The 23,307-nt window shown below is 40.4% G+C and overlaps 1 protein-coding gene across 3 annotated transcripts in view; it reads right to left on the bottom strand.

The window, feature by feature from the left end:
- TANC2 (tetratricopeptide repeat, ankyrin repeat and coiled-coil containing 2) overlaps window positions 1-23,307 on the bottom strand; it is a 518,532-nt gene that overhangs the window by 465,393 nt on the left and 29,832 nt on the right. The gene's annotated exons all lie outside the window — the stretch shown is intronic.

Raw genomic sequence — 23,307 nt, forward strand, 5'->3', positions numbered from 1 at the left:
TTTAGATGAGAATGGTAAAGTTTGATACCCAACTAAGTATTTGCTGTCCAAGAACACAGTGGGGAGATATCTGACCTCACTCTTGAATTCGTTACAAAAGAACAAGTTTGGTCTTTCAGGCAAGCCACAGTCATCACCACCCTAAAGCGTGGTACACACAAGAATATTGAACAAAAAATACTGCCTTTGGAGTGATCGTCTGATTATCTGATCGTTAGTACACAGCTTTTGAAATCCGATCACGACAGTTCATGCGAAATTATCCCAAGGGACAAGCATGAAAAATGTTCTCGTACGATAGCGGAATGAACGATTTTCGTTTATTCAGTACAGTATTTGCTCATAGAAAAATAAATAGAAAAAAAATCAAGACCATGCAGGGCTCAGAAACAAAAGAATATATTACAATACAACACGTTACATCATCGTGGGAAGTTGTATTCTGTCTTACAAGGATTTTCTAATTCTAGTAACCTATTCATTTTCAATAGGAGACTAGAATGCAAAAACAAAAAAGATAAAACACTAAACAGACATTTTTCCAATATTCTCATTGTGTGTTCCGGTCTTAAGGAATTCCTTGACATGTTTATAGTTCTGGTCTTGTACCCTACAATGGACTCCATCTAAGAAAATACATTATATACACATACATTATATAAATTTTCAATTATCTCAGCACCAGATACAAAAAGTCAGCGGACTCTCCTACAGCCATGATGGAGGAACCTTTTGCCATGGTTTTTGTAAAAAAAGTTTGAAAAAAAAAAAAGGGATGGGGGGTATCCATCATAGAATATAATTTTAGCATGCCTTCCTGATTTGTTCCTAGTCCCTATAATACTACCATTTCATATGATACCACAAAATCTACCTAATGAGATGGTTTTGCAGAAAGATGAAAATCATATAATGTGGCAACTAACAAAAGATACAGTTTAAATGCTTAACTTTTATACCCAATGAACTCCACAGTCAGAGCTTATTCTATATAACCTGAATGCACAGCTTCTGTAGTATTTGTTCACCCCCTGCACTAATGGTCTTAATTTTCCCTACAATACAATGGTAGCTTAAGAGTTTTCAGCATTATATTGTAGCCTAGAATCCACTTACAATAAAAGGTAAGATTTTTTTACTTAATAGTGCACATCGGTCTTGACCTCTTCTGTTAATCTGAGCAGTAACATGCCGCATTACAGCAGAACTATACAGAATTCGATAAAATGTTTAGTACAGGATTCATGCTTGATACTTGGCTAACAGGTTAAATATTAAAAATGCTCAGAATAATAATCTCACACATTATGATGAAAAAAATAAATAAAAAGTTTTCTGGAAGCCAATAAAGAAGTGAAAACTGTAGACTACAGGAACCAATCTGTTAAACCCAAGAGCTAGCATTCAGTTTAAAGGGATAGTTACAATGGACCTAAACTCTCTTTTAAACCCTTATTTTTTAACCAGACCTCCACTGACCTATAATTCTGCTGGAATGACCCTTTGTATTACTTAACCAGCAGTGACTCTAGTCTTCCACTAGTCTCCCACCAGCCCTGGTCATGGCATACAGCTGCAGCCAGAGGGGTCCGGCAAGAAGATACACCCAATAATTGACCCATATGTCAGTGGATCTGCTTACACACAGACTCAGAGCACCCACAAGCCTCGCCACTGTGTCTTTCTTTAGGGACTAGTTTAGTTTAAGGACTAAAAGGAAGATATAGCTACCGCTTTAGATTGTTTAGCTATATTACAGTTAGAGGTGGGGGTAAGGATGGAAGGAAAGGTAAGAATTAGGATAAACTTTAGTTCCATTTCTCAATGTAGAGAAAAGCACACTGACAAAAAAGACACAATGGCTTATAGAGGAACTGAACTCAAAAAGCTGCACCCCCACCCCCCAGTCCCGTGAAACTAGCAGTCAGAGGCATGGTGGCTTACACTCACACAGTATGTGTATACAGCTATGAACCTGTAGACACAGGCTTGCCTAGGCCCCTCACATACCAGGAAGTACACTGCTATTTTTCAGGTAGAAGAACAAAAAAGGTACAATTTTTGGGTACTGCTTAGGCACAATTATTTTAAATGACCCCTATAACATAGCAAATGTTCACTCTTGGAGTTTAGGTCTATCTGGACAAATATAATGTTTATTCAATTTCTATAGCAGAAACAAATTACAAAATATATTACTTCGAAAGCATAGGTCGAAGGAACATAAACAAACAGTGCAAAGGAAGTGGGCTCCAGGTAATGCACATTATACAAATACTTGTAACAATTTAAGTCACGAGGAGAAATACCGCAATGTAATGTCAGAAAAATGGCAACATTATAAAGACACCAATCAAAGGACACTGTTGTCAGCAGTCCCGTAATACCATATACCAAGCGCCATGCATCAAGGTATTAGATACTGAATATCCCCATAGGACCTGCTAGCAGAGGGAGAAACAGAGGGAAAAAAGAATAGAGACAAAGAAAAAGAAAACGTCACAGAAAGAAATAGAAAGTAAGATCAATGGAACCCAGAGCCATTTACTGCAATGGTGTGAGGGGTTACTGAACACTCACAATTGTAAGTAGGGGACCGAGTGGCCCAGTTATTGATAAGAATGTTCACCTAACAACCTTGGGGTCATGATTTTGTAGAACCATGGGATGTAGAAGAGGAGGGGGACACAGCTTTAAGAGCATCCGAGGATGCAAAATGTATCCAGATAGACCACAAAACCAGACATTTATCATAAGAATCTGATTCTGTGGCCAGCATTTCCTCCGTTATCATAATGTTGTTCACTAATGAAATCTAAGTTGTCAAGGGGGGAAGGGGGGGGCTAAAAAGTTTTGTGCAATAAGGAGACGCATTGTAAGACGCATTGTAATTTTATCAATTAATTCAAGGCTTCTTCTGATTGGCAAAGGTGGAGTGGTAGGTGAATGAAGTCACAAGGAGGGAAGGCCTTGTATTCATTGATAAGCCAGGATTGATCTGGGAGTAGACAGGAAGTCTATGGTACTGCTGTCAGGACACAGTACCGCTTACTGCTACGGCCACAAACTACTACAGTATATTGCAGCATAAGCAGCAATCAGTCCATTCTGGCATGAAAATATTTTGTTAGGTGTCAACTGACCTAAACAAAATTATTAAAGTGCCAAAAATCCTGGAATTCCCTTTCAAAATTGGGTGGATTATAGCACATTACCTGCTAGAATTACATCAGGAAATGAAAAGTTAACAGAAGAGATCATCTAAGGCTTATATTTAATAAATATGACATTTATTTCCTGCCCGCCTGCTAAATCTGCACTTCTTTGTACTACTATCAATGCCCTTTCCCCACTGTGCAGTTTTCACTCCTTGGACAGTGTGGTCCAACTAAAGGTTACCACCCGGCGTTCAAATTAATTATGCTCAGTGTCATGTGATGAGCAGGCAGGGAGAAAGATACAGGCATCTCAGAAACCGGAGCACAACAGAAAGTATAGATCATTTTTAAAGGTGTTACAACCATATGATCCAAGCTATGAGACTTGGAAAAGGTATCAATAGTTCAAATATATAATCTCTTTAAGAGGTATATCTCACATTTAGCTAAGGAAGCTACAAACAATAAAGGTTTTAATGAATTAAAAAATGCTGACCAGTTACAAAAAGATGGTCCAAAACTTAAGGGTAGTAAGTGGTGCAATAATGTAAACTCACACACAAATGGCCACCTAATATCTTGTAAGTTGGCCGCAGCAGGAATTACCAAGCCTTCTCCCAACACATAGATGGGGCATTAAATCCTTTGAAGGGGTAATTACTGCCCTCATCTTTTTGCAGGGGTGGAAGCTTGGCAGTTCAAAATACTGGCAGGAAGGGAGAGAATCAACAGGATAGCACAGCATTTTCAGAAGTAGTTATATATAGCAGCCTAAATGTATCCCATGACAGGTTAGCTTTATATGGCAGAGGGCATACACTCTGAAGCTGATGCAAAATATATCCAGTTTATGGTATTCAACAAAAGTAAACACTTGGGGCCACAGTTTCAAGAGCTAAAACGTGTTGCCTTAAAGGGTCACTGCAATAAAATCTGATATTTCACATTTTAAATGGATGCAGGAGCATTAAACCACCAGGCAAAATGTCTCTGGACCTCTACTGGTGAGATCTTTACACTTGTGTTTCTGGCTTTACACACCTTTGCTCTGATCCTCACATCCCCTTCTGGATCATTTTTTAATGTATTTTAATTTACAGAGATGGCAAAAGGATGAGCCGGGCACACAAAGGCAGGCAGATGTATAAAAAACTCCCAGTTAGACAGAACAGTAGGGATCTATGGCAAGGAGCTCGTCTGCTGAAGTATCTAAGACTTAAAGTGATTCTAAAAACTCACCTTGTAAAACAACCCACTCAGTTTAAAATAGAAATGAAAGGTAGAACATTTGTGTATAGATATAAAAAAAACAATATAAATACCCTTTTTCCTACTTTTTATAAGCAATCACATACACCCCTGTTCTCAGCTGCATAATATCTGGGGGAGGGGAAACAGCATCACACTGAACTTTCCAGTGAAAGTCTGTGCAGAGAGTAGGGGGTGTCAGGATGAGTCTGATTATTGGAGGAGAGCAGGCTGAGTTCCCAGGATAGCTAGAGAATTGACCATGCTGTGATCTCCTGCCTAGTGTGGGAGGGACTGGCAGGAACACCAGGGATTTCACAGAAAGGAAGCAATACAAAGAACAGGATACATTTTCATACAAGTACATGGTACAGAAGAAACATATCAGGAATACGAAATGTTGGGTTTACATATTCTTTAAGATGCCAGAGACTAACTAAGCCCCCAAGCCTCCAAATATAACTAAAAATATCACCTCCAGGTGAACTGACTTTTAGAATGCAAAAACCAAAATGGTTACATTATTCCACAATGAGGTGAATCGGTCTCTGGTAGCTAACGCAGCCGTATAACATTATTTCTTCCCAACCTAAAAACATTCCATTCTTTGTATTTAGTGTGTTTGCCATCATAAGTTAAAGCTTACCCAAAAGGGGTCTGGAACCAACGAAAGGTAGCCATCCACATAAACCTTATTGTCCAGTGCTTTGTTAGGGATCCTAAATGCATAGGCATCTAGACTGAACATATGAAATGGAGAGAGGAAAGGAGGAGGTGGGGGGGAGGGGGTCAACCTAAAATGTATTAATTCAAACGGGAAACTGCCTGAAAAATGATATGTTGTTATGTTGTCCTAGCAACAAACAAGAACCCACACTGATAGCATGGTCTAATGCTTGAAAGTGGCAACATTGTATTAATGATACTGTATTTTATAGCAATTGCTGCAACTGCCTGTAATTTACCACATGTGGTTGCATAATGCCACAACTGTCCATGATTTAATGAGGAAGTTCGTGGCTACTCTTGATGGTCTAGTGATCTCTTCAGAAATTAATAGGTGCAATTAACTGTGGCAATCCACAATTGGTCTGGGAAACTTTTTTTTTTTTGCCAAGTACCACATGCAACTGAAAATCATCCATATATGTTTAAAGCTAAACTACAGGCAAACAGGTAAATACACAGATGCAATACATAGTATACATAGAAGCTGCTTTGTCTACCAACAATTTAATATTTCTGTCTAGTTTTGAAATTTACACAGTTCTGCCACACAGTTTTCTTGCAGAGGGGAAGACACAATTCTATTCTGCGGCAGTTCATTAATGTTTACAGCCTGTGACTGGACAGCTATGCTTAAAAGTGGTTGTAAAGGCTCAAGGTTTTTTACCTTCATGCATGCTATGCATGAACAGGGTTTTTTTCTCAGAGAATAGGTTCAGGAACTCCCTCCTTTCAAGTCACCCCTGGTCTCTGCCCCCTGCCCACCTCGGAGCACCATTCCTTGGTTCCACCCCCTAACCACTTCCCAGTAACACCCCTTTTAGAGAATACAGAACAAAGTATAATTTTGTGTTACTAAATAATTTTTATAGAATTTATTATTAACAAGAAAGGCAAAAAAATAGATCTTCTGTAGCCAGCAATAGACCACCCAGCAACAATAGATCCCCCCATCATCATAGATCCCATGCAGCAATAATAGATTCCTCAGCAGCCAGGAACAATAGACCTCCCCAGCAATAATAGGCCCTCCAGCGACAACAGATCCACCCCAGCAACAATAGACTCCCAACAACCAGCATCAATAGACCCTCCAGCAGCCAACAATAGATCCCTCCTCCAACAGTAGATCCCTCCCAGCAATGATTGATCCCCAGCAACATAAAACCCATCCTCAGCAAAAACAGATCCCCCACCAGAAACAATAGACCTCCCAGCATGAAGGTAAAAATTATTTTTTTCCATCAACCAACGACTGAATGAAAAAAAAAAAACCTGACAGATCCTTGCATCCACATAAGCAATGTGAAGTTAGCGATCTCTTCTGTCACACTATTGTATTCTGACAGCGGGGGCTACCCTTTGCCAGACTACACAGATCAGTGCTGCAGCCACTGGCTGCAAGCATAGATCGAATGCTGGTTTTCCAGAAGGACTGTTCAACAGAAGCCAGTCATTAGAACTGCTCCGGTTGATAAGAGAGACGTATACACATACTGAAAGAAACTGGATGACAGTTCTTGTCCATCTTCCAACCTGTGATTGGACACAAAAGCAGCAGATAAATTAATTTACAGTCCCTCAGATAAAAGGAAATTTAGCATTTTTATTATCTTAATATTATTATAATCAGAGATACAAAAATAAAAATTAAAAAGTGGTTGTAAAGGCTTAAGGTTTTTTTTAACCTTCGTACATTCTATTCCTTCATGCATTCTATTCCTCAGCCCTCCCAAATTGTTACCGAAGCCCCATCTGTGTCCAGAATTGTGCACAAGAGCAGCGGCCCTCCGGGGACCCTTCTTCCTCATTGGCTGAAACATCAGCAGTGAGCCAATGAGGCGAGGGGGGGGGGCCACACCAGTGTGTGAATGTACACACAGAGCAGTGACTCAGGAACGAGCCTACTTGGGCGTCCCCATAGCAAGCTGGAGGGAGGGGCCGGAAGCACCGGCAGGAGACCCAAGAAGAGGACAATTGGGGTTGCTGTATGCAAAATCATTGCACAGAGCAGGCAAATATGACATGTTTGTTATTTAAAAAATTATAATCACTTTAAGGCAGCTAAGTAAGAATTAGTTCACACCAGAACACAGTACAGGAAACCCATATTCTGTGTTCAAAACAACTGAACAAATTAACCCAAACCCATATTAGTTTCCTGCTAAATAAAAAAAGAATATTATAACCTTAGAGGACATATTTCTGAGAGAATTAGCTTCGGGATACCAGGTTGCATAGTCAAGGGCTACCAATACGTGTTGTGCCCCCTGGCAGACTTTAGCAGTGGCCTGACCTGACCCATGTCAACCCTCTTAAGAGACCTCAATCATAGACAAGGGTACCAACAGACTTCAAAATGTGGCTTGAGTCCATTAAATTGACACTTGGGGCAAGATTTGAGATGGCTTTGAAAATATCAGGCCAGGAAAAAAAACATTGTTTAACCCTTTTGTTTTTCTAACCTTGACTGTCCAAACACATTGAAATGGACGCGATCCAACACCATCCTCCTTGAAACTAAGGCACCACCAGCTGCTCCATAGTTTGCTCCCATTACTTCTTTACACAATACAGTAAGTCATGTTAAACTGCAAAATGGTAGTATATCAGGCTTACTTTTGGAACACCTTGTTTATTTACTTTGCATTTTTACATGGCGTTACCAAATTGGGATCCCACAACAGTGTGGTTTCAAAATCTTCCCTGGCCACTGGAATCTCTTTTTTCTGTCACTGGGTAATTTCCTGATTTTTCTTGGTGCTGACCTCACGCATTGCATGCATCTGAAATACAATGCACAAGGCTTGCCTGCCACATGTAGCAGTCAGCACTCATGCCACTTCTTAAATGGAGCCTGGTATAAAAGTGTGAATTCACCTGCCTTACCCAAGCACCTACATTTTCTATTGACACCTACCTCATACTAAATCCCCTTAAGTTTTCAATAACCTTTAAATGACAAAGGCTCCCAGAAGCAAAGTACACCAATCTTACTTGAGGACATTCAATATATATATTTACTGCTACACTGCATTCCAATTATTTTTAGACGTATATACAGACATCTTGAGAAAGAAACATTGTAAAGGCAACGACAGACATCAAGCCTGAAGCAGGGAGGCCAAGACAACTCCCAATGTCCCATAGCCCTAAGCAATGAAATTAATTTACAAACTGTATTCCGGAGGGAGTAAGTGTCTAAAAGATATACCTCCAAGCATCTCATCACTGCTCTAGTAGATAAAAAACAGTCATATACAAAGATAGACAAACTCAAACAGACAGGAACTGCTGGTAATGGACCGTACAGAAGCCAGAAAACTGGCCAAGCAGAAAAATAAATAAATAAAATCAGCCTTCTTAACAGCCAGTTGGCTAAACTGGTTGTTAGAATAGTGTGTATCTGATAGGAAATTCTCACTTTACAGAAAACCCTTCATTTTAAATAAGTCAGTAGAAGGGCTTTGGCAGATTAATGCTGCCGATTCTCAGCACTTAATCACTGTTTATATTTGTACCTCATAAACATGATTCAGCAAACTGCCCATCTGTTACCCCTTAATCCGCACATCAAACAGGAGCCGTTGGGCGGATGACTGAATTAGGAATGACACAAACAAGATCGCTCTTGTTCTAATTTTACACACCAATACTGTGTCATCAGAAGGTAGCTGCAAGACAGGAAGTGCTGCAAGTTCGACCATGCCAGGTAGAGGTTACTGCAAGGCTGAAAGCGGGAGATACCAAGCGTGGATGCTACATGAGTGCAGAAATGTTTTTAACTTATTTCAGAAGAGGTTTTTTTTTTATCAAGCTGTGTCACACATACTAAATAAACCCGGTCTTCAATGCAAATTAAACTCCACCTCATCAAGCTCCAACTAATTTGTAGATTGTGGATAAATTAGATGATATTTACAGCAGTCTTTAAAATTTCTAAATGCTATTATAGGCTTATGAAGTAGCGAGCCTCGGCATAAAAAAAAAAAAAAAAAAAAAAGGTACAATAAACCACATATGTCTATATGACCAATGTGTATAAAGCCCTGAGTATTAGCTTCATTTCCTACTATGGTACAGCAACATGGCCAAATGCCAGAGCTCTGCTATCGTTTTTGCCATTGTAACAATACAAGGATGAATAAATTCAAACAGAACGCAGCACCACAAACACAGGGCTGTCAGACACATTGGGAGAGATTTACTAAAACTGGAGAGTGCAAAATCTGGTGCAGCTCTGCATACAAACCAATCAGCTTCAAGGTTTTATTTCAAAAGCTGAAGTTAGAAGCTGACTGGCTACCATGCACAGCTGCACCAGATTCTGAGTGCTCTAGTTTTAGTAAATCTCCTCCATTCTCCCTTCTAACAAATGCAAGAATTGTTAGACAGTCAGTTCAAGCTTGATGTGCTAACAATTATAGCTTAACTACAGAGAAAACCAAGAACCTTACTAGCAGTGGGGCTCCACCTGCACTGCAAGGGTAAAAGCTTGTTTGTGCCTAGGGTACCAGACTTTTCCTAAAACCCTGACCACCAGCCACTGCAGCCTCTTCTCTAAGGCACTTCTACGGACGCAGGTACTCGGATGTTTTCAAATACATGTGAGTAATTCAGGATGCCGAGGGACTGTACACAAGGCAGAGCGTCAAGGAGAAGAGTTGAGTGTTATCTGCTAGGGAAGCAAGGTGTTTAACTAAAGAGTCCATTTTACTATTACCCGAAGCATAAACTTTTTTTTTCCCCCCCAGAGTTTTAATCCTTTTCGCCAAACTTTTCCACGCACCTATCTGCTAGCCCTGTCTTAGTGCTAAGATAAACTACAATCTCACCTTTCTAAGAATCAAGCACCATACCTGCTCCTATTTCCTGGATTCTTCCAGTTGCAAATATATTGACAAATTCTTGAAGCACAACATTTAAAATACAAGTAGAAGCAGCTTTACTTTAACCATTTCACTGCTAGAGTCAATTTTGTGTTTTTTGCACACTTTCAACGGACATTCAGCTCATCGGATTTACATACATTCCCACCTGCGAAATTTTAAAGCAAATGTATAGTGTATTCACAGCGTGCTCATAATTTACCTGTCAGGTTGTAATGTTGGGATTCGGGTGGGTGGCTGGGTAGTGATAAAAGCCACCTGAAACTGCTGCAGGATGGTGCAATCATGGATGCCATGTCAGCAGCCCCAGCAGACTCAGAGACGTCACATAAGTGACACTCTATAGCAGTCTTTCTCAACATTTTTAACAAGGAAGAACTCTTAAAATGATATTAAAGGTTCAGCCTTGGAAAAAAACACACAACAAACATGTTATATTTACCTGCTCTGTGCAAAGGTTTTGCACACAGCAGCCCCAATCCTCTTCTTATTGGGTCCTCTGACTGTGCTCCTTGCTCCTCCCCCTTAACCAGTGCCCCAATAGCAAGCTGCTTGTTATGGGGGCACTGGTGCATGCTCGCTTACAAGCCCTGCTGTATGCATTCATGAGACACATAGAGCCGCAGTTCGACCCTGCCCTTACTCTCTCCTCATTGGCTCATTAGCTTTGATTAACAGTATTGGGAGCCAATGGCTCCTGCTGGTGTCTCAGTCAATGAGGAGTCCCGGGACAGCCGATGCTCCTGTGCACATCGCTGGATCACGAGGTGGCTCAGGTGAGTATTAGGGGGCTGTGGGGGTAGCAGTATACAGAAGATTTTTTACCTTCATGCATAGAATGCATGAAGGTAAAAAACCTTCAGCCTTCTACAACCACTCTAAAATAACCTTCAGGTCTCGGGGAACCCCTGCTCATAACTATTATATCTACAGCTCCCAAAACATTAGCATGTACAGTCAATTGTGAATAAAAGAACATAAAATGTGACATTTGATAGATGAAAAGATCAAAAGTGTCAGTAGTACCTTATCTGAAAAGAAAAATTTTCTCAATCTTCAAGGAACCATTAGAAACCTCTGGAGAATCCCTGGTTGAAAAAGGCCATTGAAACAAGCATGCAACCAGAGAAAACAGAACTCTGGATCTGCTCACCTTTTTGAGAGAAAGTGGCGCAAAAGTATGGAAACTAGTAGATCAGTTATTTGTTTGGTTGTCCTGCTGAGCTGAAGATCACCAAAAGCACTTCCAATCCCCCATTTTCCTCATCGGATAAAAAAGGAGAAGTCTATTTTTACCTTCCTTGCCTTTGCCGCATATACAGTAATTGTTTGTAGACATCACAGGTGCTCTTTAATTGAAAATCCATTTAGCGAGTCTCATGCCTCATACAGTGCCATTATATTTAAATGGATAGGATGCAGTCTCAGACTTATCAGCAACTTAAATCCAGTGCCTTGCTTTCCAGAGCTGAAGTACTGAGAAGCAGAAAGAAATCATGTAAACTTTTTTTCTAACCGACAACCAGTATTATATTTTCCGTTTCCACAAAGACAGTTACAGTACTAATATTATTTCAGAATGTGAAATAGCTTAGTGCTGTGTAATGAGTTCTCTGCTGTAAAAAAGTACTGTACAAGGCACCCAGAGTTCAGATATGCTGCAGAGAAATCTGGAATGTGAGAACAGCTGTCAGCTCACCACAACAGCCGAGAGGGAGTCTGAAAAGCATGCATGCTACATGTAACATCTAATTTAACGCATGTAGAATCATTTCAAAAGACAGCACAACGATAGGTCCTACAGCAACCAACCAGTATTAGCCTTTCACAGATCTGACACCAGCAAACTGAGATCAGTTCTGTAAAGATATAAATTGTGACCGACTCGTGTGGGTTACTGCTAGGGTTGCACCAATACCGATACTAAGCATTTGCATGAGTACTTGAACTTGTGCCAATGCTCCGATACCTACAACAGATACTTTTGCGGTGCGATTTGAGCCCATACAAAATGAATGAGCTAAAATTGCACCACATAGAATCGCATGTGATTTGAACAGGAATGTGGTGTGATTCATGTCCGAATAGCATGCGGTTTCCCGCACTACTCCTGTGTGAACCCAGGCTCGTCATAGTGACTGCAGCCTGGGTTCATGTAGGAGCAGTGTAAGAAACTCCATGCGATTCGGACAGGAATTATTATTATTATACAGGATTTATATAGCGCCAACAGTTTGCTCAGTGCTTTACAATATAACGGGAGACAATACAGCAACAATACAGTTCAATACAAGAGGGATAGGAGGGCCCTGCTCCTTGGAGCTTACAATCTAGGAGATAGCAACAAATTCCTGTTCAAATCATATGCGATTCTTTGCAGTGCGATTTGAGCCCATTCATTATGTATGGATTCAAATCGCAAAGGTATCAGTAATTGGTATCGGCGAGTACTTGAGCACAAGTATTGGTACTCATACTTGCCAGTATAAAACAGGCATCAGTGCATCCCTAGTTACTGCAGTTTAGTCTTACTGGCCAATATGGACATTTGAAAGGTCGAAGGCTGCAGGTAGGTCAAGTCAAGAAGTTTATAAAATGTAACTTCACTATATCGCTGGACCTGTGTTTTATGAGGTTTGCTTATGCATTTTTCCTTTTTTTTATCAAAAAAGACCTATTGATAAGAAACTAACTGATTTGGCTCAAGTGCCACATAATATCTGATCACAAATCATGTACATAGGGACCACAGAGATTAAAATACAAGTGCTCATCACACTGAAGCATGAGATGTGTACATAAATTACCATAGTTAAAGAAGGAAATAATAATTACACATTAATGGTAGCCAGTACACAACTCAGAACATGAGCTAACACTGATAGAGTAAGGTCAAAAGAATGCTAAAAATGGCTATGGAGGTGGATTTGATGGGCTTTGTGCATAGCGTATCCCTTACTGTAGGTATTGGCCTAAAAAAGAAGGATCAGGTGAGGTTTGCTCCCTTCATAAGAGAAGAGTAGAGGAATAAAGAAAGAGAGGAATTAAATGCAGATGGGAGGGAAGAAAATGAGGGGGAAGGAGAGAAGAGATGGAAAGGGGAAAAGGAAGGGAAAACCCTAGAGCCTGTCAGAAGCAAATGGCATGGCTCAAAGAAATAGGTCTAGCAATTCAATCATGTGTTATGTTGAAAGGGCGAGAAATAATCGAGCCATGGCTACCAAGTCGAGAGGGACCTATCATGTCTGTCATTTAGGACAGCAGTTGGCTTCTCCTGCTTATACAATTTATATTTTTTTCAGTTTGAAATACCCGCATTTGTGAGAGGTTTACTTTAGCTATGTGCACTCAACCAACATGCCCACCACTTCAGCTTATTATAAAGAAATTGAAGAAGTGTTCCATCTACTGCTGGAGGGCTACCTTTGCTCTGTTCTCTTGATCTGCAATATTTCACAGACTAAAGAAAAGCTTCAATAATTTACATATATTAAATGAACACACACAAAAAAAAAAAAAACAGTTGTGTAGCCCGTAGCAATCAAATGGTATAAAATGTTAAAGTTGGGGGTGGGGAAATGTGATTGGCTGCTATGAGCACTTCATTACTTTTCTTTCATCTGCACATTCAAATAAGTGACACATCTACAGATTGATGATACTGCAATCAATTTTCTTAGGTATATTAGCTGTACAAATCTATTTATTTAAATGTTTATACAAAAATATATACTAGCAGTCAAAAGTTTTGCAACACCTCCACTTTTCCAGTTTTTTTGAAATTTAAACAGTTCTGCCAGGAGGTGAAAAAAAAGTTTAAGATAAAAAAAATTAAAAATAATGTACATTACAGAGTTCTACGAAAAAAGGCCTTTTTCATGGAAGTAGTAATGGGTTAACAACTCACAGTTGTTCTGCAGCAACATAGGTAAATAAAGCCTTTATGCTAACAACTCCTCCTGCGATTTTGTGTGGGTGTCAATGTTAAATTAATGACACCTCGAAACAGATTGCAAAACGCAGTGCAATTGGCAGAAATCACATCGCATGGGTGAGAATACCCATGCAATGTGATTCAGGTGCAGGTAAAGAAAATAAAAAAAAAAAAAAAAAAAAGGGTCCTGTACCTTTTTGGTTCAGATGCGATGCAATGCGATTTGAGCCATACAAAACACACTACATGAGTCTTCCGCAGAGTCTCCCTTGAAGTCTATTGAACCAAATGCACAACGTTTTGCATTTTAAAAAGTCCCTGACCCTTTCCAAAAACATAGCAGCTGAAAAAAGCATAGATGTGAATGTGTCCCATAGGAAACCATGTTAAACACTTGCCTACCGGGCACTTTTATCCCTTTCGTGCCCAGGCCAATTTTCAGCTTCCAGTGATGTTGTACTTTGAATGACCATTGCGAGGTCATGCAACATTATACCCATATGACATTTTTTACTTTTTTTTTTCTTCATACAAATAGAGCTTTCTTTTGGTGGTAATCACCACTGGGGTTTTTATTTTTTGCACTATAAACAAAAAAAAGAGCAAAAAATGTGAAAAAAAAAAAGTTTGTTTCTATCATAAGATTTAGCAAACAGGTAATTTTTCTCCTTAACTAATGTGCATTGATGAGGCTGCACTGATAAGCAGCACTGATGAGGTGGCAGGGATAGGCAGAACTTTTGGGCACAGATAGGCTGCACTGATGAGGTGGCACTGATGAGGAGGCACTGATATGCAGCAATGATGGACACTGATGGGTGGCACCAATGGGTACTGACAGGCGGCACTGATCATCAGTGCTCTGATGATCAGTGCGGATGTCCTCTGACATTTGTTGGTTATTGGCAGTACTTTCCTCACACTGTGACAGCAAGAGGAAAGTGCTGCTGATAACGGGCAACTGTATTTACTTTGTGATCTGTTGTGTCATTGGACACAGCTGATGACGTGGTAAACGGCCTAGTCATGTGATTAGCTGTGTCCATAGGACACAGCGATCTCTGACAGCTCTGGATGCATGCCGCTGGGGGCGCGTTCAGGAAGGAAGTCATATGACGCCCTCCCAGAACTGGACAACCACGCTGTAGCCGTCATTCAGCTATAGCGCGGTTGTAAAGTGATTAAATGGACTGTAGAGTGTTTCTGCAAAAAAAGCACTAAAAAAAACACATTGTTGTGAACCAGGCCTTATAACCCTTAAAAGTGTAGGTCTTTTCTTTAGAGGAATTACAAACAAAGCCAAAGTGTCAGTGAATACAGTTTCCTACACCATTAAAAAGGCACTTGGAAATTGGAGAAAACTCTGACAGGAGGAGTTCTGGCAGACCCAAAGCCACAACAGAGTCACAAGATAAGTTTTTGAGAGTCCACAGCTTGCATGACAGACGGCTCACAGGACAACATCTTAAAGAGGAACTACACTTTATCTGAGCCCCACAAACCAAAAGCACTATTTATTTTTAATATTCAAAGCAAACTCACCCATTTATCAATGTCTTTGTGCTTTATTTTGCTGGGAAATCACTTAAAAAAAAAAAAAAAAGCATTTCTGGCCGTGGCCATCTTGAGTAAGGGCAGATGATTCATGTAGCAATTACTTCCTGGCATCCATCTACCCTTAGATCAGACATGCAGACAGGAGGGTGTGCTTAGCTGAGAAAATCCCTCCTCCCTTCCTTAAGACTCCTGTATGACATAATTTGCCTAGGCATGGAAACTAGGAAGTAAATAGAGAAATGTAAAAAACTGTTTAAAACAAGTAAATATATTACACTTTCCTATCCATGTACTAATGCTAGCAGCATAAGGATTCACATTATTGAAAGTTGATCGAGAGAGTGAAGTTCCACTTTAAGATTGATCAAAGTAAGCAAGCCTCAGTTTCAACTGTGAAGAGAAGACTTCAAGCTGCAGGTTTGACAGGTCAAATGCCTGTAGGAAATCCATTGCTAAGATGGCCATGAAGCACCACCAGTGGACTACTGCAGAATGGAAGGTCTTATGGACCAATTAATCAAAATTCATCATGCAGGGTTCTTGTACGCCATTGAATAGTGAATGAATGGTACCTCGGTGCTGTGACAGTCTGAGGCCTCTTTTGCTGGATCCACAGAGGGCGACTTGCGGAGAGAGAGTAACACCCTGAACCAAAAGTACTACCACAGCATTTGTAGTGCCAACAACAATGTTGATTTCCATTGTAGAAAGAATGCCATTAGTCTTGCTCAGCTGTTACATTTGCAAAATGTGGTTACTTTGAGTCAAAACATTAGATTACATTTTGTTAAAGTAAACCATTCCAGACTATTTTCAAAGTTCATTGAGACATTAAACTGTAAATTCCAATACAAATAGGAAAAATTGGGGTGTTCTAAAACCTTTGACCAATAGTGTATACATAACAGCTAAAAGGGACAGGTGTGGCATAAAAATGGACACATTACAGAGATACAATGCAGGAGGAGGGATACTTTGGAAGGTATTATCAGGTTTTATGCATGACTTTTAGAAAAATCCCAAAAACACTTCAGCACCAATAGTGATCAATATGCACTGGATGAATATTGAATAGATATGTCAATAGAATGATCTGATAAGTGAAGGAAATGCTAACAGTCCGTGGAACTGACAAGGTTTCTGGCTTCACTTCTCAGAGACTCCTGACAAACATCTGCAGCTAGGAATGTAAGTAATTGCATATTTCAAGAATGTTTAACATAGGATTCATGTCAAGCCACAATCTTTTTTTTGTAAAGGCTGGACGAGGACACGTGCCGGGTCACTGCATGTCAACGAAGAAAAGAAAAAAAAAAGAGAGAGATAGACAAAAAAGACCCTAAAATGTTATGACCATGCTATGATATGCTAACAGAAATATAAATCAATGTTTAACATAGGATTCATGTCAAGCCACAATCTTTTTTTTGTAAAAGCTGGACGAGGACACGTGCCGGGTCACTGCATGTCAAAGAATTAAAAAAAAAAGAGAGAGAGATAGACAAAAAAGACCCTAAAATGTTATGACCATGCTATGATATGCTAACCGAAATATAAATCAATTTCAAATGGATTATCTTAAAATAAACAAAAATAAATTGACTATTCTGCCAAACAAGGATATACCAGTACTAATAACAATTGGACTCCATGCACACGGGGCATTTTAATAATGCTGGTAGCATGAGCTGTGTAAAGTCACATTAAAAACACAAGTTTTTCAGCATTTGTGCATTAGCGTTTAGCCACGTTTTTTAGTGTTTTTTTTTTTTTTTTAAATAAAGAAAAATAATTTTTTTGCTAAAAAAAAAAAAAGTCCAAAAATGCCGTTTTGCCACATTTTTCAGTGCTAGAGCATTTTTACAGCTTAAAAACTCCTCTAGAAACCCACTAGTTCTGGGGGTTTTTCCCAGCCAAAAAACGTCCCTGCCAAAAAACGCTGATTACAGCCTATGTGTGCATGGACACATAGGATAACATGCTGGGGAGTTCACTGGCTATAGAAAAAAATACATCCAGTGTGCATGAGGACTTGGACTAGGAAATAGGAGTTTACCTGCACATAACCAGCCAAAAACAATAAAAGGAGATATATTTATTTAAACAATACCGGCAGGGAGACTCCTTTTAAAGTATTTTAAAAATAGTGTTTGACCCGGAACAAGTATGCAGATTGGAGTACTAGGGCTGGCCATACATTATAAAATGTTATCATTTAGATTTTTCTAAAAAAATGTTTCTTTAGATTTACCAAAAACCTTATAATATGTGATCAAACCTAACAACATTTTCAATTTGTATCTGATCAGGCAAGCCCTTGCACTATGTAGTTGAAGGTAAACCTAAATGGATATTGCACAGAAATTGTATAATGTATGGCCAGCTTTATTTCACTGGGGATGTTCTCATTTCGGCAATCAGGGTCGATGCTTGAGAAATTATAGACAGCCAGGCAAATAGCATTTTCAGAGCGAGGTCTGCAATGACTACACATTTCTCTTGATGAAGGTAATTCAGGGATGTTAAATTTATATCGCCCGACGCCCAAACATGTAGATCTGGGCGCAGGACAGGTAGGTTTTTTTTTTTTTTTTAACCTTTACCCCTGCTGTGGACAAGCAGCAGGGTTTACCTGTCAGGCTGAAGCATGCTTTCGGCCAGCAGTGCTGCCACCCGATTGCTTCAACACAGCCCACAGTGCCAGCCTCCGCCCACACATGTGAACTTCCCCCCGCGTGAAAAATTTGAGGCCCCCCCACCTCCATATATATGCACGTACAAACGTAAAAGCACACGATTGGGCGCCTACGCATGAAAACGTCAACTGCAATACACATAACATATGACCATGCACACCAGAATGAGAGCAATAATTCTAGCACGAGACATCCTCCATAACACTATACTGCTGACCTATAAGCAGCTTTAAAAGGTGTCGCCTATAGAAAATATAGGGTAAGTTCATCGCCATTACATGAGTGCACGCAACTTCAAGGTTTGACATGTTGGATAGTTATTAACTCTTTACATCTTTTATATTTTACCAAAAAATTGGTTAATTTATTGCTTTTTTTGTGCCCTAAAATTACCTTTAGTGTATTTTTTACTGAAATTTTGCGGTAATATCATGTGACATAAAAACTATCACTAATTTATTCTCTAGGGTCTCTGCTTTCAGAAAATATATAATGTTTAGGGGGTTTTGTGTAATATTCAAGCCTAAAATGGTTTTTTAAACTTGTGCAATAAAAACAAAAACGGCTCTGACAGCGAAAGGGATAAAGGATAAGTCAGACACTCCCCCTTTCCTGACGAGCACCCAATCAGTGCTCATTACACTGCAAGGTCTCTCTCCTCCCCGCTAGTCCCCGGGTGCAGTGCTGGAGACAGGAAGGGAGGGAGGTGAGGAGGAGATAAACGTATTTTTTTTTTATCTGGACAAGTAGATTGTCATGAGGGACAAGTAGATTGGAACCCCAATTTAGTCCCTGAACAAGTAGTTTTTTCAAAAATGTCCACATCCCTGGGTATTCTCTGCTTCAGGTTCACACTGATGTGATACGAGAAAAGCAGCAAATCCTGTGCGTTTCCTGCACCGCATTCAAGCATTCATGCGACCTGCTGCGGGTGTCAATGTTAAATTAAAGATACCCCGAAACAGCTTGCAAAATGCAATAAGATTGCCAGAATTGGATCGGAAGGGTGTGAACACTCATGTGATCCGATTTGGATGTGGCAAAAAAAAGGTTCCTTCTCCATTTTGGTGCAGATGTGGTGAGATCTGAGTCATACAAAATTAATAACTCAAATTGCACCGCACAGATATCACATGTGATTTGCATAGGAATGGGGTCAGATTCCTGTGCGAGTCACATGCAGCGTCCTGCACCACACAAGTGTGAACCCAGGCTGAAAGTAAACCTGTGCTGTTTAGGTTTTATTTTTATTTTTTTTGTGCAGGTATACTTTACAGAGCAAAACAGGTTGACTTGAATTCCCCCAAGCTCAGTTGTATATACTTGTAATTACTTTACTTCCACACCGCTCCAGTCAGAGATTGTAAAACAATAGCCCTGTGTAAGCTCCTAGTCGCTCCACTTAGAGCTTTCACAGTTATGGGGACTCCCCCCGCCCCCGTGTGACAGAACTTGCTCTTCCAAGTCCAATCTCCCAGGAAATCAACTTGAACATCTATTTATTTGCATCAGTAATCTTTTAGGTAGCTTGGGTGAGCTTACAATTCCATGTTTAAGGCTTTTATTTTTTGAAGTATCGGAAATTTCATCTGGAAGCTGGAAAATACATAAACTACTCTTCCCCCTATAAAGTGTTTTCTTGCAGATCACCCAAGATCATTAAATAGAAGATCTACCATACTCCAATCAGCCATAAACCCATAATGCTTGATAATTAACAAAAGTACTGCATGATTACTGCAAGGAGACAGGCGCTAACACCACCTCGTCTGATTTCATAGATAAACATTTGCAGTCTGCGTGCTGAATAACCTGGTGATGTAATGCAAGTAATGAGAACAGGAGGGAGAGGGGTGAGCGGCACAGAGCACTGTCTAGCATTAATCACAGATACTGCGGCAGGTTGCACCCTGGATATCTGAGAACAAAGCAACAGATGGGTTTGCCACAGACTGGTAAGAGGCTGCAAATCTTTCGGCAGTTTCTCATAGGCTGAATTTCAGGTGAGCCGTTAGCACACTTTTTAGGCATTCCTGCACTCCAGGAAATACAAATTCTGCACTACATGGAACACATTGGTCTCTGCCCCAACAGAGCTTACAATCTAGCTATCCAGCCACAGTCATACATCTATTAAGGCCAATTTCAGGGAAATTAAAAGTATGCATTTCTTTGGCTTGCGGTCACAGTTTTGTTAAAACGGAACACAACCACTCCCAAATACCTCCCCCTGTTGCTGTCACATGCTGCCATAAAAAAAAAAAAGAAGAAGATGCATGTGAAGATGAACTGCTGGTCCCTTCCAGGCATTTGGGATCTGGCAGAGACCGGAGGCGCATCAGCACATGCGAGGCGAATGTCTCCGCATGTTCACAAATGTCGATGGGCCCAGAAGAGAAGTTAAATTAAACAAAATAGAAGAATGGTAAAATATACAATAACATTTTTTAGCATTTGTGGAAGAGGGCAGCACAGTGGTAAGTAGTTAGCAGTTCCGCCTGACAGCATATGACTTGCCATATGACTTCTTGAGGAGTGTGGGCCGTACATCCGAGCATACTGGCTTTGGATCAACAAATATATAGAGCATGTTTGGCTCTTCAAGAGTTTGAATGTCACTATCTCTGGTAAGTGCATATACTGTATGAGATTTGGTGTATGGAGCACTGGGTGATCACTTATAAAAGTAAAAAGCACAAATTGTGGGAAGAGGAATCTGCACCAGTATATTGCTTGGACTCTTATTTTTTCTGGCACATGGACCTTATATGATGTCATTTATTTATTTATTTGTGTTTATCTGGTGGATTAGGATATTGTATTGCATCATTTGTTAGCACAGCACAATGCCTACAAATTTTTTCCAGTTTCAATGTTATAGCCCAGGGGTGGGCAAACTTTTTGACTTGAGGGCCGCAATGGGTTCATATATTGGACCCGGGGGCCGGACCAAGAGTAGATGAATGATGTGTATGTGTCATCCATAGTAAGTATAGTAATATTCCCCCATAGTAAGCATAGTAATTAATCCCCCATAGTAATTAATCCCCCATATAGTAATTCATCCCCCATATAGTAATTCATCCCCCATATAGTAATTCGTCCCCCATATAGTAATTCGTCCCCCATATAGTAATTCGTCCCCCATATAGTAATTCGTCCCCCATAGTAATTCATCCCCCCTATAGTAATTCATCCCCCATAGTAATTCATCCCCCATATAGTAATTCATCCCCCATAGTAATTCATCCCCCACATAGTAATTCATCCCCCACATAGTAATTCATCCCCCATATTAATTCATCCCCCATATTAATTCATCCCCCATATAGTAATTCATCCCCCATATAGTAAGTCCTCCATATAGTAATTCATTCCCCATATAGTAAGTCCTCCATATAGTAATTCATTCCCCATATAGTAAGTCCCCCATATAGTAATTCATTCCCCATATAGTAAGTCCTCCATATAGTAATTCATTCCCCATATAGTAAGTCCCCCATATAGTAATTCATTCCCCATATAGTAAGTCCTCCATATAGTAATTAATTCCCCATATAGTAAGTCCCCCATATAGTAATTCATCCCCCATATAGTAAGTCCTCCATATAGTAATTCATTCCCCATATAGTAAGTCCTCCATATAGTAATTCATTCCCCATATAGTAAGTCCCCCATATAGTAATTCATTCCCCATATAGTAAGTCCTCCATATAGTAATTAATTCCCCATATAGTAAGTCCCCCCTATAGTAATTCATTCCCCATATAGTAAGTCCCCCCTATAGTAATTCATCCCCCATATAGTAAGTCCCCCATATAGTAAGTCCCCCCCCTGTGTCAATTCACTTACCTTTGGTCCGCGCGTTCCTCTCGTATTCCCGCGCCGTTCTGGTCTTCAGGGAGGACTGTGAGAGGAGTTCGTCACGCTGCCCCGCCTACATCCTGGCTGCCCCGCCTACATCCTGACAGCTGCAGAGTCCTGACGTCCGAGAGGAGGGAGGGGGGCGGCCATCCGAGAGGGGGGGCGGCCATCCGAGAGGAGAGGAGGGGAGAGGAGGGAGGGGAGCGGGCGCCCGGCACACAGGAGAGCCGCATCTAAATTTGTAAAGAGCCGCGGCTTGCCGACCACTGGCCTTGCGGGAGCCTAGCTCCGCGGGCCGGATTAAAAGGTCCGCCGGGCCGTATACGGCCCGCGGGCCGTAGTTTGCCCATTGCTGTTATAGCCTGTACATTTAGGCATTCTGATGCTTAGTTTTTGTTTGTGTTTTGTGACCTCTTGTATGGTGATATTTTTTTGCCATTTTTTAATGGTTAGCTTTTATTCACATAAAATCTTTATTGCAAAAAAAAAAAAAAACACTTTCTCCAGTGGCTTAAAAAGCGTTAAATTGTCAAGGGGTGTCAAACTGGCGGCCCTTCAGCTGTTGCAAAACTACAAGTCCCATCATGCCTCTGCCTTTGGGAGTCATGCTTGTAACTGCCAATCTTGCAATCCCTCATGGGACTTGTAGTTTGGCAACAGCTGGAGGCCAACCAGTTTGACACCCGTGTGCTAATGCATCTAAACACTACGTTCTCCTCATATTGACGATGTTGCTGTCCAAACGTGTCTGTTGCTTCTTTACCCAGTGTGAAGACACCCTAAAATAGGAGGTGTGTTACTGGCTGGATCATCAGGTAAAAATAAAGAGAAAATGTCTAAAACAACAAAAATAAAATAGAGAAGTTCAAAATAGTGCACAGGGCATAATTTACCCCCTCCAGACTTCATACAATGAATCCATCCCATTCCCCGGAGTGCTGGAGGTGTGACCAGTCCCCGGGAGATTTCTTACATATCTTCCGGACCTGTCCAGTTTTGGTCAGACATGATGAACCTTATGAACACATTTATAGGTACATGGATCCAGATTCCTCTGGCTATGGAAATCTGTTTATTGGGTCTAGTTGATACTCAGATCCCTACCAGGGCGGAAAAAACCTTGGTCAGTCTCCTCCTCTTTTATATCAGAAAGGCCATTGCACTATATTGGGAAAAAACTGCCCCCGCACCTCCTTCCATTCCCTTATGGAAACAATTGATAAATAACAATTTTC

This window comes from Staurois parvus, unplaced genomic scaffold, assembly GCF_062004578.1.
Source record: "Staurois parvus isolate SC_StPar_1 unplaced genomic scaffold, SC_StPar_1.0 ptg000151l, whole genome shotgun sequence".
Taxonomy (NCBI): Eukaryota; Metazoa; Chordata; class Amphibia; order Anura; family Ranidae; genus Staurois; species Staurois parvus.